At 40.3% G+C, this 15,981-nt stretch overlaps 1 protein-coding gene across 2 annotated transcripts in view; it reads left to right on the top strand.

Moving 5' to 3' along the window:
* The first annotated feature begins 721 nt into the window (after positions 1-721).
* LOC106613723 (protein strawberry notch homolog 2) overlaps positions 722-15,981 on the top strand; it is a 118,211-nt gene continuing 102,951 nt past the window's right edge. Inside the window, exon 1 of one of the 2 annotated variants that reach the window (XM_014216274.2) lies at positions 722-1,059. The gene's annotated coding sequence lies outside the window, so the exon portion shown is untranslated. The remainder of the gene's footprint in view (positions 1,060-15,981) is intronic. The other variant, XM_014216273.2, reaches the window with a different exon arrangement.

Raw genomic sequence — 15,981 nt, 5'->3', positions numbered from 1 at the left:
CTATACCAGGCGGTGTCAGAGGAAGGCCCTAAAAATTGTCAAAGACTGCAGCCACCCTAGTCATAGACTGTTCTCTCTGCTACCGCAAGGCAAGCGGTACCGGAGTGCCAAGTCTAGGTCCAAGAGGCTTCTAAACAGCTTCCACCCCCAAGCCATAAGACCACTGAACTGAAATGGCTACCCAGACTATTTGCATTGCCCCCCCTTCCTTTCTTTTACACAGCTGCTACTCTCTTGTTATCGTCAATGCACAGTCACTTTAATAACTCTACCCACATGTACATACGTATTACCTCAACTATCCAGATATAGTCTCGCTATTGTTATTTTACTGCTGCTTTTTAATTACTTGTTACTTGTTTTTTATTTGTATTTTTTTATGTATATATGTATACTTTTTTAAAAACTGCATTGTTGGTTAGGGGCTCGTAAGTAAGCATTTCACTGTAAGGTCTACACCTGTTGAATTCAGCGTATGTGCCTTATAAAATTAGATTTAATTAAAAGTAAGAAACTGTTATTTTCAAAGCCTGCAACGAGTTTCTAGCCAGAGCGAGGGTATTTACTTACTCCCCACATCACCATGAATCTCATGAAGAGGATTTTCGAATTGCTCAATTTAACCAGCAGGAGGCGTTGTAAGCACTGTAGTGATCTTTGATTTTAGGGCCTATTCAAAACAGCGGAGAATAGGCAATGTAGGCAATAGACTGTAGTGTTTGAATTGGCTAAATTGTGTTAACAATATTTCTTGTAGTGTTTTCTGTACTTATTTATTGTTCTTTTCGTTTTTAATTGTCAAAGTTACTTCGGCAGATAAAGTATGCTGTTTGTTATCCACGAACCTCAAGCCACAATCACAGAGTAGCCCACAGTGTGACGACAGCAGCGGAACTATCTGCTTTCAATTCAAAATGGCAGCGTCTATCAGGAAGTGAAGAAACAACTGAAAATAATAAGTTGGATCGAATTCCTTGTTTCGGTTCATTTAACTCAGGAATTCGATTGAAAACATACGTGTGATCTGAGCTGGGATTTAGAATAAGTAACACATTCGTGGTAAGTTTAATTTAAGCGTTTCAGAAAGATAAAACACGGTGCGAGCGACACATCGGCAGCGAATGTTAGCTAGCTAGCTACTGTTAGCTATCAATTCCAAACTCCAGCGGCTCGAGCCTTGTCAAGCAGCTTGATTTTAGTTAGCTTGGTAGTCAGGCTAGTTTGTCGTCGCACTTTGATAGCACCAATTTGTTTAGCTAAGTAACATTGGTGAATGTATATATATTTTTTTTTTCATAGTTAATGCTGCTGAAATGTTGTGGAATGTCCATATTTTTGTTTGTCCAGGTTGAGGTTCGCAAAGTTGTACATTTTCGTTTTGCTGTCGTTATCTCTTACCCAGCTAGTATTGCTAACGCTTTGTGGTACTAACTAACTCAGCTAACACCTTGGCCTGGCTAGTGGTAGCTAACAAGCTATCTCTGTATTTGCACTGCTAAGTTAGCTAACCTAGAGAGTGGAGTAGGGGGAATAGCTGGAGGCGATATGTGTCACTAGCTTGCCTGGATTGTAGATCACGGACAGCTGTGAGGAGGCATTGACCCCCTACGCGTTAGTCATGCTTATCTGAGTATGTGTAAAACTAGTGGAACTTTATAGCCCTAGCCGTAGAAATGTTAGCTATTGAGTCTGCCTGCAGTTGATACTGCTTTTTTTATGTATCAAATTGTATTTGTCAGCTTGTCGATTTTAGAGTGAAATGCTAGCTTGCTTATGAGACCTTCGCAACAATAGAGTTTCAAAATATCAACACGAGGAATAAAATGCATAAGAATGGAGCTAGTGGTTAGAGCGTTGGACTAGTAACCGAAAGGTTGCAAGTTCGAATCCCCGAGCTGACAAGGTACAAATCTGTCGTTCTGCCCCTGAACAAGGCAGTTAACCCACTAGGCCGTCATTGAAAATAATAATTTGTTCTTAACTGACTTGCCTAGTTAAATAAAGATAAAATAAAATATACAGGGAGTACCAGATCAGTGTGCGGAGGTACGAGGTATTTGAGGTAGATATTGTATCTTCCTGTAGGAAGGGTAAAGTGACAAGGCATCAGGATAGATAGTAATAAGAGTCAAATAAAGAACAGTGTATCAGCAGCAAATTGTGTGTGATGTGTTTGTTGTCGGTATGTGTGTGGAAGTGTCAAGTGTGTGTGTGTGTTAATTTTAGTTAACCTTTATTTAGCTAGGCAAGTGAATTAAGAACACATTTTGGCCAAACCCTATCCCGGACAACGCTGGGCCAATTGCGCGCCGCCCTATGGTACTCCCAATCTCGGCCGGTTGTGATACAGCCTGGAAGCGAACAAGGGTCTGTAGTGAAGCCTCTAGCACTGAGATGCTGTGCCACTTGGGAGTTGTCCCCCCCCCAAAAAAAAATATGGTCTAGTGCAGGGGTCTGCAACAGGTAGATTGCCAATCAATTCTGAAAGTACATACATTTTATCATGTGTTCCATCGCATACTGTCATAAACATAAAGTTCCCAGCTACTATCCAATCAAAGCTACATTGAAATTATCCCACTCCCGGTTAGCCACTATTGGCTTAAAAAGCCAAACGTAACACAATCTGCCAGTTAATTTCCAGCAATATTGCTTATGTCTGTTTGGTGCGCACATTTGTTTCACTCCCGAGTGTAGCCAGTTACCGATGCTAATGATAACAGTCTTGTGGTTAGACAGACTTTACCCCAAAACCTTCTTAATTACTTGCTAAGTGCAAAGTAGGCTTAAATGACAAAGATATCATGATTATTTGTATCAATTGGGTTCCAAATTCTGCCATGACTTGTGCTGCAGCAGTAGGCCCAATAGCAGAAACATTGCTAGACTGAGACATTCATCTCTTGCTTAATGCGGGGCGGCAGCGTAGCCTAGTGGTTAGAGCGTTGGACTAGTTACCGAAAGGTTGCAAGTTCGAATCCCCGAGCTGACAAGGTTCAAATCTGTCGTTCTGCCCCTGAACAGGCAGTTAACCCACTAGGCCGTCATTGAAAATAAGAATTTGTTCTTAACTGACTTGCCTAGTTAACCTCCCTGGGCAATCAGCCAGTGGAATCGTGTGGCGTGAAATACAAATACCTCATATATAACTTCAATTTCTCAAACATATGTCTATTTTACACCATTTTAAAGACAAGTTAATCTAACCACACTGTCTCATTTCAAAAAGCCAAAACGTTAGATTATGTCAGGAGAGTACCCTGCCAAAAATAATCACACAGCCATTTTCAAAGCATGCATATGTCACAAAAACCAAAACCACAGCTAAATGCAGCACTAACCTTTGATGATCTTCATCAGATGACACTCCTAGGACATTATGTTACATGCATGTTTTGTTCAATCAAGTTCATATTTCTATCAAAAAACAGCTTTTTACATTAGCATGTGATGTTCACAACTAGCATTCCCATCCAAAACTTCCGGTGAATTTACTAAATTACTCATGATAAACGTTCACAAAATACATAACAATTATTTTAAGAATTATAGATACAGAACTCCTTTATGCAATCGCTATGTCAGATTTTAAATTAGCTTTTCGGCGAAAGCACATTTTGCAATATTCTGAGTACATAGCTCGGCCATCACGGCTAGCTAATTTGACACCCGCCAAGTTCGAGGCAACCTAAACTCAGAATTACTATTAGAAAAATTGGATTACCTTTGCTGTTCTTCGTCAGAATGCACTCCCAGGACTTCTACTTCAACAACAAATGTTGTTTTTGTTCCAAATAATCCATAGTTATGTGCAAATACCCCCGTTTTGTTCGAGCGTTCAGGTCACTATCCAAAGGGTAACGCGCGAGCGCATTTCGAGACAAAAAAATTCAAAATGTTCCATTACTGTACTTAGAAGCATGGCAAACGCTGTTTAAAATGTATTTTTCTCATAAAATAGCGATAATTTTCCAACCGGACAATACTGTATTCATTCAAAGACGAAAATAAAAAATGGCGAGGTCTCGTGAATGCGCATTTCCATTCCCTTTGTCCTCAGGCAGACCACTGACAAACTGAGTTACTATACTTTGCCCAGAGACAGGAAACGCCTCAATCCGCTTTCTGGCGGCTTTAGAGAGCCAATGGAAGCCTTAGAAAGTGCAACATAACCCCACGGATACTGTAGTTTCGATAGACAGGCAAAAGGAGAACTACAAAATTGCAGACAGGCCACTTCCTACTTGGAATCTTCTCAGGTTTTTGCCTGCCATATGAGTTCTGTTATACTCACAGACACCATTCAAACAGTTTTAGAAACTTTAGTGTTTTCTATCCAAATCTATTGATAATATGCGTATTCTCGTTTCTGGGCAAGAGTAGTAACCAGTTTAAATCGGGTACGTTTTTTATCCGGCCGTGAAAATACTGCCCCCTAGCCCAGACAGGTTATGCATTGACATGTGCCAAGAAGGTCCATTTTCATTGTTTCTCTATTGAGTAGGCTTGTCAAGATACCAACATTTTACAAATAAGATACCACGTACTATCGCGATACCACAGTGGGGGGGAAAAATGTGGCCTAGCATCCTGTTCGCCCCAGATGCTTGGTCACATTTTTTAAATGTTCTACAAAAACCTGTCACTGAAATGAACCCTTCTACTCAATACAACACATTGAATTAAACTTCACACTTTTCAGTGTATAATAGAATACTGCGTAGAATGGCTGATTTGCTAATATTTGCTAAGTCCTACCTGTGATTTGGCTGGAGAAATGGGAGGAAGGAATATACATACACCAGCGGAGGCTGCTGAAGGGAGGACAGCTCATAATAATGGCTAGAGCCATGCAAATGGATTGGCATCAAACGCATAGAAACCATGTTTGATACATTCCACTCCACCTAATGCGCTCCAGCTATTACCACTAGAGGTCGACCGATTAATTAGGGCCGATTTCAAGTTTTCATAACAATCGGTAATCGGTATTTTTGCCCACCGATTTGCCGAAAATGTTTTTTTTTTTTGTATTATTTGAAAAATATTTTTTTACAATTTTGTTTATTTTACTTTTTAAAATTATTTTCCCAATTTTTTTTCCCCCCCCTTTTTAGGGACTTTTCCCCCCATTTTTTTTACACCTTTATTTAACTAGGCAAGTCAGGTTAAGAACACATTCTTATTTTCAATGACGGCCTAGGAACGGGGGTTAACTGCCTTGTTCAGGGGGGATTCGTTTTTGCAACCTTCCGGTTACTAATCCAATCCAACGCACGAGGAGCCTGCATGGCAGGCTGACTACCTGTTACGCGAGGGCAGCAAGAAGCCAAGGTAAGTTGCTAGCAAGCATTAAACTTATCTAATAAAAAACTATCAATCTTAACATAATCACTAGTTAACTACACATGGTTGATGATATTACTAGTTTATCTAACGTGTCCTGCATTGCATATAATCGATGCGGTGCCTGTTAATTAATCATTGAATCATAGCCTATTTCGCCAAACGGGTGTTGATTTAACAAGCGCATTTGCGAATAAAGCACTGTCGTTGCACCAATGTACCTAACCATAAACATCAATGCCTTTCTTTAAAATCAATAAACAAGTATAGATTTTTAAACCTGCATATTTAGTTAATATTGCCTGCTAACATGAAATTGTCACATCTCTAGCGTTCATTGCACGCAGAGTCAGGGTATATGCAACAGTTTGGGCCGCTTGGCTCGTTGCAAACTAATTTGCCAGAATTTTACGTAATTATGACATAACATTGACATAACATAACTCGTAAGCATTCATTCAGACAGCACTTTCGTGCGTTTTGCCAGCAGCTCTTCGCTGTGTTAAAAGCTGTTTATGACTTCAAACCGGGTGGGTATGATTTGTGGAACGTTCCAGCAGGAATCTATTCCAAAAACTTCGGAAATAACAAGGTTGCCAAAAAACAACGCATACAAAGTTGTATAGCGGCAGAATAAGATACCGGGTAGTGAGTGGTGTATTTCATTGCGTTTTTCACTCATCACGTTTATTCCGAAAAATGTCTGTCCTCACTCTGGTTGCCTATAGACAAACATTAAGAATAAGCTACGTGGTGAGTTGATGCCTATCTGGCAGCTAGTTAGCTAGGTTTGTATGCGTTGCTACTTTGTATGCGTTGTTGGTTGGCAACCTTTTACTTAACGTTTTTTGGAACAGATTCCTGTTGGAATGTTCCAGAAATTATACCCACCCCTTCAAGCCTGTCAACTCCCAAGATTAGGCTGGTGTAACCGATGTGAAATGGTTAGCAGGGTGCGCGCTAATAGCGTTTCAAACGTCACTCGCTCTGAGACTTGGAGTAGTTGTTTCCCCTCCTCTGCATGGGTAACGCTGCTTCGAGGGTGGCTGTTGTCGATGTGTTCCTGGTTCAAGCCCAGGTAGGAGTGAGGAGAGAGACGGATGCTATACTGTTACACTGGCAATACTAAAGTGCCTATAAGAACATCCAATAGTCAAAGGTATATGAAATACAAATCGTATAGAGAGAAATAATCCTATAATTCCTATAATAACTACAACCTAAAATTTACCTGGGAATATTGAAGACGCATGTTACAAGGAACCACCAGCTTTCATATGTTCCCATGTTCTGAACAAGGAACTTAAACGTTAGCTTTTTTACATGGCACATATTGCACTTTTACTTTCTTCTCCAACACTTTGTTTTTGCATTATTTAAACCAAATTGAACATGGTTCATTATTTATTTGAGGCTAAATTGATTTTATTGATGTATTATATTAAGTTAAAATACGTGTTCATTCAGTATTGTTGTAATTATCATTATTATAAATAAATAAAAAAATATATTTAAAAAATTGGCCGATTAATCGGTATCGGCGGTTTTTGGCCTCCAATAATCGGTATCGGCACTGAAAAATCATAATCGGTCGACATCTAATTACCACGAGCCCGTCCTCCCCAGTTAAATTGCCACCAACCTCATGTGATATACAGTACCAGTCAAAAGTTTGGACACACCTACTCATTCAAGGGTATTTCTTTATTTTTACTATTTTCTACATTGTAAAATAATAGTGAAGACATTAAAACTATGAAATGACACATGGAATCATGTAGTAACCAAAAAAAGATTAAACAAATCAATTTATTTTATATATGAGATTCTTCAAAGTAACCACCCTTTTCCTTGATGAGTTTTTCATTCAATGAGTAGGTATCTGAACTTTTTTTGTATTTTTAATGTATTATTTTACCTTCTTTTCTCCCCAATTTTATGGTATCCAATTGGTAGTCTTGTCCCACGCTGGAACTCTCATATGTACTCGAAAGGCGAAGGTCGAGAACCGTGCGTCCTCTGAAACCCAGCCAAGCCGCACTGCTTCTTGACACACAGCCTGCTTAACCCGGAAGCCAGCCACACCAATGTGTCGGCGGAAACACTGTACATCTGGCGACTGTCAGCGTGCATTGCGCCCAGCCCACCATAGGAGCCACCTAGTCCTCGATGGGGCAAGAACATCCCTGCCGGCCAAACCCTCCCCTAACCATGACGACGCTGGGCCAATTGTGCGCAGCCTCATGGGTCTCCCGGTCGAACCAGATCTCTAGTGGCACTGTGATGCAGTGCCTTAGACCACTGTGCCACTCGGGAGGCCCTATGTGTCCAGACTTTTGACTGGTACTGTACATGCATAAGGATCTGCATGTCGTGTCAAAGGGAAAACACTGCATGAAACCTTAACCTCTATGGGCTAGGTGGGACGCTAGTGTCCCCCCCGTGGTGCACTCCATCAACAGCAGGTGCATTTCAAGAGCGGCAAATTTGAATCCAAATAAATGTCAAAATTCAAATTTTTCAAACATACAACTATTTTACACCCTTTGAAAGATAAACATCTCCTTAATCTAACCACGTTTTACGATTTCAAAAAGGTTTTACGGCGAAAGCATAAATTTAGAGTATGTTAGGACAGTACATTTACAAGAGTTGTGTGTAATGTTTTGTCAATTCAAAGACAGGGTCACCAAAACCATAAAACCAGCTAAAATGATGCACTAACCTTTTACAATCTCCATCAGATGACACTCCTAGGACATTATGTTAGACAATGCATGCATTTTTAGTTCTATCAAGTTCATATTTATATCCAAAAACAGCGTTTTACTATGGCATTGATGTTGAGGAAATCGTTTCCCTCCAATAACCGGCAGTCAAGTCAACACCACAAATTAAATAATTAAAATTAGAAAACATTGGTAAAATATTATATTGTCATTTAAAGAATTATAGATTTACATCTCTTGAACGCAATCAACTTGCCAGATTTAAAAATAACCTTACTGGGAAATCACACTTTGCAATAATCTGAGCACTGCGCCCAGAAAAATACGCGTTGCGATACAGACTAGACGTCATGTTGGGGAGATCTAAAATCGAAAATACTATGTAAATAATCCATTACCTTTGATTCTCTTCATCAGATGTCACTTCCAGGTATCACAGGTCCATAACGAATGTAGTTTTGTTCAAAAAAGCTCATCATTTATGTCCAAAAATCTCCGTCTTGTTAGCACATGATCTAAGCCAGCCGGACTTCTCGTCATGAATGAGGGGAAAAAATATATTTACGTTCGTTCAAACATGTCAAACGTTGTATAGCATAAATCATTAGGGCCTTTTTTTAACCAGAACATGAATAATATTCAAGGTGGACGAATGCATACTCTTTTATAACGTATTGGAACGAGGGTACCCAACATGAACTCGCGCGCCAGGTGTCTAATGGGCCATCATCGTTCCATGGCTCTTGTTCAGTCAGATCTCCCTCCAGAAGACTCAAAACACTTTGTAAAGGCTGGTGACATCTAGTGGAAGCAATAGGAAGTGCCAAAATATTCCTCAGCCCCTGTGTTTTTCAATGGGATAGGTTTAAAGGTAATACAACACATCAGGTATCCACTTCCTGTCAGAAAATGTCTCAGGGTTTTGCCTGCCAAATGAGTTCTGTTATACTCACAGACACCATTCAAACAGTTTTAGAAACTTTAGAGTGTTTTCTATCCATATATAATAAGTATATGCATATTCTAGTTACTGGGTAGGATTAGTAACCAGATTAAATCGGGTACATTTTTTTTATCCAGCCGTGCAAATACTGCCCCCTAGCCCTAACAGGTTAATTACTCTTCAGTTAACACATATTCTCTCCGTCCCTTCACACACACTCCGTCTCCCTCACTTTCATCAACACGCGCACACACCTCTCTCTCTCTCTCTCTCTCTCTCTCTCTCTCTCTCTCCCACAAACACACACTGCTCCCAACTTTTAAAACGTTAGTCACCAAACATAATTTAAGGAGCACCAGAAATGGTGCTTTTAAAAAAAATGTGGCTTACATTAGGCCTATATGAATCGTACGGTATACCATGCAACACTAATTGAGTAAAAAAATTAAATAAAACAGAACAGAATTCCAGAAAATACCCAAAAATATTTAGTTGTTTATTTAACTAGGGATGCATTATCTGCCGATTCCGATATATCTTAGCTAAAAATGCCAACATCGGTATCGGCCGATGATAAAAACCGATGTCAAATCTACCGTGCATATCTATATAACGTAGGTACATGATGTAATGACGCCATGTAAAATTTTGCGCTACACGTGCAACACAGCATTCCTAACCTAGCTCACACAATGTCTGCTGTGTGGATCGAGCAGTCATTTGAAAGAGTAAGAATAGTTCAGCGAGAACTCAAAGACAAAATCCATTAACGCCAAGATATTGGAGTTCATTGCTCTTGACAATCAACCATTCTCTGTAGTGGGTGATGTTGGCTTTCGCCGACTGGTCGAGCACTGGTACACTACCAAGTGCGCTGTTTTTCAGATGTTGCCCTACTGGAATTACACAGAAATAGCTTTACGACATACATACTATGGAACGTTTGGGTGTTTGCGTGTCAAAAAAGATACAGTAGCACTGTCAAAGCTGTACAAAAAAGTCTGCAAACAAGCAAACCCCAGTCATGAACGATGTGTTTACGATACCGCGTTGGTAGTAAAGCATAATTTGTTCGACCGCAACTTCTGGGGTAGCTAGCTTTAGCTTGGTACCTAGCCACCCTGACCTTCAACACAGGTTCCCCTCAGGGGTGTTGAAGGTCAGCGTGGTGGAGGTGTTGTTACCTACCCTCACCACCTGGGGCCAGCCCGTCAGGAAGTCCAGGATCGTGTTCCAGAGGGAGTGGTTCAGTCCCAGGGTCCCTAGCTTGGTGATGAGCTTGGAGGGGACTATGGTTTTGAATGCTGAGCTGTAGTCTATGAACAGCATTCTCACGTAGTTAGTTATTTCCTCTCTTGTCCAGGTGGTAGAGGGCAGTGTGGAGTGCAATTGAAATTGCGGTATGTGAATTGGAGTGGGTCAGGGATGATGGTGTTGATGTGTGTCATGACCAGCGTTTCAAAGCACTTCATAATTACAAATGTGAGTACTACAGGGTGATAGTCATTTTGGCAGGGTACCTTGGAGATCTTGGGAACAGTGATAATGGTGGCCAGTTTGAAACATGTTGGGATTACAGACTGGGACAAGGAGAGATTGATGTCTGTGTAGTCACTTACCAGCTGGTCTGTTCATGCTTTGAGAATGCACCCTGGTATTCCCGCTGGCACGGAGGCCTTGTGATTGTTAACCTGTTTAAATGTTTTGCTTACATTGGCCATGGAGAGTGAGATCACAGTCATCCAGTCAAAAACAGGGTCTTTCACGCATGCCACAGTGTTATATTCCTCGACACAAGCATAAAAGGCTTTTAGCTCGTTTGGTAGTTCTGGCTGGCAGTTGAGATAGACCCTCTTACCCGGTCTCTGGATTCCTTGGAGGTACAAGTAAGGGTAATTGCCCATGAAGAACTCAAATGACCATTCTCTCACAAATCTGTAGCCACTTAACACATTTTTTTCCCCCCAGCAGAGTACAATTGCCACAGTCACTTTGCTGCCTGCAGGATAGTCAGGGAAAATGCTAACCTTGACACAGGTTGCCATGGCTACTTTTTCAATTAATTTGTTTCCCCTTGTGAGGGATGCTATTTACTGATTGTGAAGTGAATGATATGCTGTGTTGCTGAGCTTCCTGACTATCCAGTGACATGGTCACCGGCCTTGGTGTTGTGAATGTCTAACCACCTCGCTCTCATTCCCCACGGCCACTGGATCTTAATGGCAGCAGACAAGCTGTTTAACTATTGGAGTGTAATGCAGGAATAGGCCTACTGAGTGAAAACCACATGTTTCCGCACTCTCTTCTCTCAGGCGGCAGTGTACCCCAGAGCTCGATCAATAGACACCGGTTCTCTTCATGATGACGTGTTGACATCATGTCATTGTAAAAAAAATTATACTCCATTGTTCCTCTTTTGTCATGTCCTGTGAAACAGCGGTGTTGATAAAATGGATCTTACATGAAGAATAAATGCAAAATGTTGACTTCTTTGTATTGAAGATGAAAACAAACAAACATTTAAGCTAAGTCTTCCGGAGGATGTAGTCCTAGATAACCTTGTTTTATAAATGTGCTAAAACCAAAATCTTAATGGTTGTTGATGTCTTGCTGCTAGGCTGAGTGAGTTGAGCCACAGTCTTGCTCCCGGTCACTACCTCAGAGTGGGCTCCGAAGGGCACAAGGCTCTGTTGTTGTCGAGCGCAGGCAGGAGTAGCAGAAGGGACGGAGAGCAGGGTGAGCACTGCTGTGATTTTAATGCACCCAAACAGCCCGACGTGGACTTTTTGTGCTACCACCCCCCCTTCTCCGCTCAGGCCGGAGCTAGTGATCAATTTCATTTATGACCTCTGGGCTGATTCGAGCAAGAGTGAAAAATGTAGAGTTGTGGAGTCAGGGTTGTGTAATGGGTTTGACTGTTCCAGCCCTTCCTGGAATCTGGCCTTCATTAGGTAATGGTCCATGTATTAAACATGAACTTGATCCGGCAAAGCCATGGCTTTTGGAGGTAAAAGGGGTATACTGTTCCTACTACAGAGTCAAAACACTGAGCCTTTTCTGGTTGGCTATGTCCTATGTGTGTCTCGGCCACATGAGCCATTCTGAAGATGATTGAAATGGTGGAGAGCTCAATGCTGTGCCTTGCAGTAGGTTGTGGACAGCTGAGGAGTATGGCAACATCCTCTGAAAATCAAACATTGTCATTTCATCATGGGACTGATCCAGGAAGGAAATATGAGGGAAGTATTAACAACCACATTGATGGATGAAGATGAATAACATATGTGTCATTGTCCAAGCTAGCCTAGATTGTGGGCAGTGACATTTTAAGATGTCTAATTTAACACATACCCAACAACAATTAAGGTATTTATAAAGTAGCTGGAAATGTATCCATAGCATGAGGAGTATTTGCATTCATAAATAACAAAACATGCCATGTACTTTTGCATTTACGCAGAGCATTCCCATGAGTGCCTACAGAAATAGATGATTGCAAATTAGCTGCCATTTCTCATTCTCTCTCATCAATGATGTGTGTGTGTAAAAACTGTAGAGCGAATGGGCTGTTTTCATTAGTAGTTAATTTATGGAGAAAGATTAGTGTAGTACTGCTGGTGCAGAGGATTGTAATTATTGTGTGGATGGTTTATGTCAACTCGCTCAGATCTGTATATGTACTTTAGCATACTTGTCTGCGTGACGACAGACACTGGGGGAATTGTCTTAATCACATTCAGATCTGGGACCAGGCTAATGTAATGCTACTGTATGTGACATAAGCGCTCTCTTTTCTGACCTGGTGAAAAAGGAGCATAACTCTCTTACTCCTCTCCCTGGTGATGGATCCCTTGTGGCAGTGATGGAAAAAGTACTCAATTGTCATACTTTAGTAAAAGTAAAGATGCCTTAATAGAAAATGACTTAAGTAAAAGTCACCCAGTAAAATACTACTTCAGTAAAAGTATTTGGTTTAAATATACTTAAGTATCAAAAGTAAATGGAATTGCTAAAATGTACTTAAGTATCAAAAGTAAAAGTATAAATCATTTCAACTTCCTTATATTAAGCAAATCAGACGGCACACTCCAACACTCAGACATAATTTACAAACGAAGCATTTGTTTAGTATTTTGTCAAAAATATAAATATTAAAGTACCGATACCAAAACTACTTAAGTAAAAATACTTTAACCTGTCTGGGCTAGGGGGCAGTATTTGCACGGCCGGATAAAAAAATGTACCCGATTTAAACTGGTTACTACTCTTGCCCAGAAACGAGAATATGCATATAATTAGTAGATTTGGATAGAAAACACTCCAAAGTTTCTAAAACTATTTGAATGGTGTCTGTGAGTATAACAGAACTCATATGGCAGGCCAAAACCTGAGAAGATTGCATACAGGAAGAGCCCTGTCTGACAATTTGTTGTCCTTCTAATGCATCTCTATCGAAAATACAGCATCTGTGCTGTAACGTGACATGTTCTAAGGCTTCCATTGGCTCTCTAAAGCCGCCAGAAAGTGGAATGGGGTGTCTGCTGTCTCTGGGCAAAGAACAGCAGCTCTGTTTGTGAGTGGTCAGCCTGGGGACAGTGAGACTGAGATGTGCGTTCACGAGACTACTCCATTTTTTTCTTTCAGCTTTTGAATGAATACAACGTTGCCCGGTTGGAAAATTATCGCTATTTTACGAGAAAAATCGCATAGAAATTGATTTTAAACAGCGTTTGACATGCTTGTAAGTACGGTAATGGAATATTTGGAAAATTTTTGTCACGAAATGCGCTCGCACGTCACCCTTCGGATAGTGACCTGAATGCACGAACAAAACGGAGCTATTTGAATATAACTATGGATTATTTGGAACCAAAACAACATTTGTTGTTGAAGTAGAAGTCCTGGGAGTGCATTCTGACGAAGAACAGCAAAGGTAATCCAATTTTTCTAATAGTAATTCTGAGTTTAGGTTGTCCCAAACTTGGTGGGTGTCAAAATAGCTAGCCGTGATGGCCGAGCTATGTACTCAGAATATATTGCAAAATGTTCTTTCGCCGAAAAGCTATTTTAAAATATGACATAGCGATTGCATAAAGGAGTTCTGTATCTATAATTCTTAAAATAATTGTTATGTATTTTGTGAACGTTTATCATGAGTAATTTAGTAAATTCACAGGAAGTTTTCAGTGGGTATGCTAGTTCTGAACATCACATGCTAATGTAAAAAGCTGTTTTTTGATAGAAATATGAACTTGATTGAACAAAACATGCATGTATTGTATAACATAATGTCCTAGGAGTGTCATCTGATGAAGATAATCAAAGGTTAGTGCTGCATTTAGCTGTGGTTTTGGTTTTTGTGACATATATGCTTGCTTTGAAAATGGCTGTGTGATTCTTTTTGGCAGGGTACTCTCCTGACATAATCTGTTTTGCTTTCGCTGTAAAGCCTTTTTGAAATCGGACAATGTGGTTAGATTAACGAGAGTCTTGTCTTTTAAAATGGTGTAAAATAGTCATATGTTTGAGAAAATGAAGTTATAGCATTTTTGAGCTATTTGTATTTCGCGCCACGCGATTCCACTGGCTGTTGACTAGGGTGGGACGCAAACGTTCCACCTAGCCCAGGGAGGTTAACCGATTAACGAATTCGTCCCACCTACGTAACAGCCACTTGCAGCCTGTGGTGCGATTTTCAAAACCTTAAAAATCCTATTACTTCAATTTCTCAAACATATGACTATTTTACAGCTATTTAAAGACAAGACTCTCGTTAATCTAACCACACTGTCCGATTTCAAAAAGGCTTTACAACGAAAGCAAAACATTAGATTATGTCAGCAGAGTACCAAGCCAGAAATAATCAGACACCCATTTTTCAAGCTAACATATGTCACATAAACCCAAACCACAGCTAAATGTAGCACTAACCTTTGATGATCTTCATCAGATGACAACCCTAGGACATTATGTTATACAATACATGCATGTTTTGTTCAATCAAGTTCATATTTATATCAAAAACCAGCTTTTTACATTAGCATGTGACTAGCATTCCCACCGAACACTGCCGGTGAATTTACTAAATTACTCACCATAAACGTTCACAAAAAGCATAACAATTATTTTAAGAATTATACATACAGAACTCCTCTATGCACTCGATATGTCCGATTTTAAAATAGCTTTTCGGTGAAAGCACATTTTGCAATATTCTCAGTAGATAGCCCGGCATCACAGGGCTAGCTATTTAGACACCCAGCAGGTTTAGCACTCATCAAAGTCAGATTTACTATAAGAAAAATGTTCTTACCTTTGTTGTCTTCGTCAGAATGCACTCCCAGGACTTCTACTTCAATAACAAATGTTGGTTTGGTCCAAAATAATCCATCGTTATATCCAAACAGCGGCGTTTTGTTCGTGCGTGTTCTAGACACTATCCTAAAGGCTAAATAAGGGTGACGAGCATGGCGCAATTCGTGACAAAAGAATTCTAAATATTCCATTACCGTACTTCGAAGCATGTCAACCGCTGTTTAAAATCAATTTTTATGCCATTTTTCTCATAAAAAAGCGATAATATTCCGACCGGGAATCTGCGTTTAGATAAACAGACAAAGGAAAAGAAACCATTCGGTCGAAGCGGGCACGCGCCTAAGCCCATAGTACTCTGAGTGGCCACTTGCCAAAAGCGATAAAGTGTTTCAGCCAGAGCCTGCCTCGATATCGTTCAACGTTTTCCCGGGCTCTGAGACCCTATGGAAGACGTAGGAAGTGTCACGTTATTGCACAGATCCTGAGTCTTCAATAAAAAGAGCCAAGATGAAACACTACTTCTCAGACAGGCCACTTCCTGCTTGAAATCTTCTCAGGTTTTGGCCTGCCATAGGAGTTCTGTTATACACAGACACCATTCAAACAGTTTTAGAAACTTTATGGTGTTTTCTATCCAAAGCCAATAAT

This window comes from Salmo salar, chromosome ssa10 (genome assembly GCF_905237065.1).
Source record: "Salmo salar chromosome ssa10, Ssal_v3.1, whole genome shotgun sequence".
Taxonomy (NCBI): Eukaryota; Metazoa; Chordata; class Actinopteri; order Salmoniformes; family Salmonidae; genus Salmo; species Salmo salar.
This window is presented reverse-complemented; position numbering and strand designations above follow the sequence as displayed.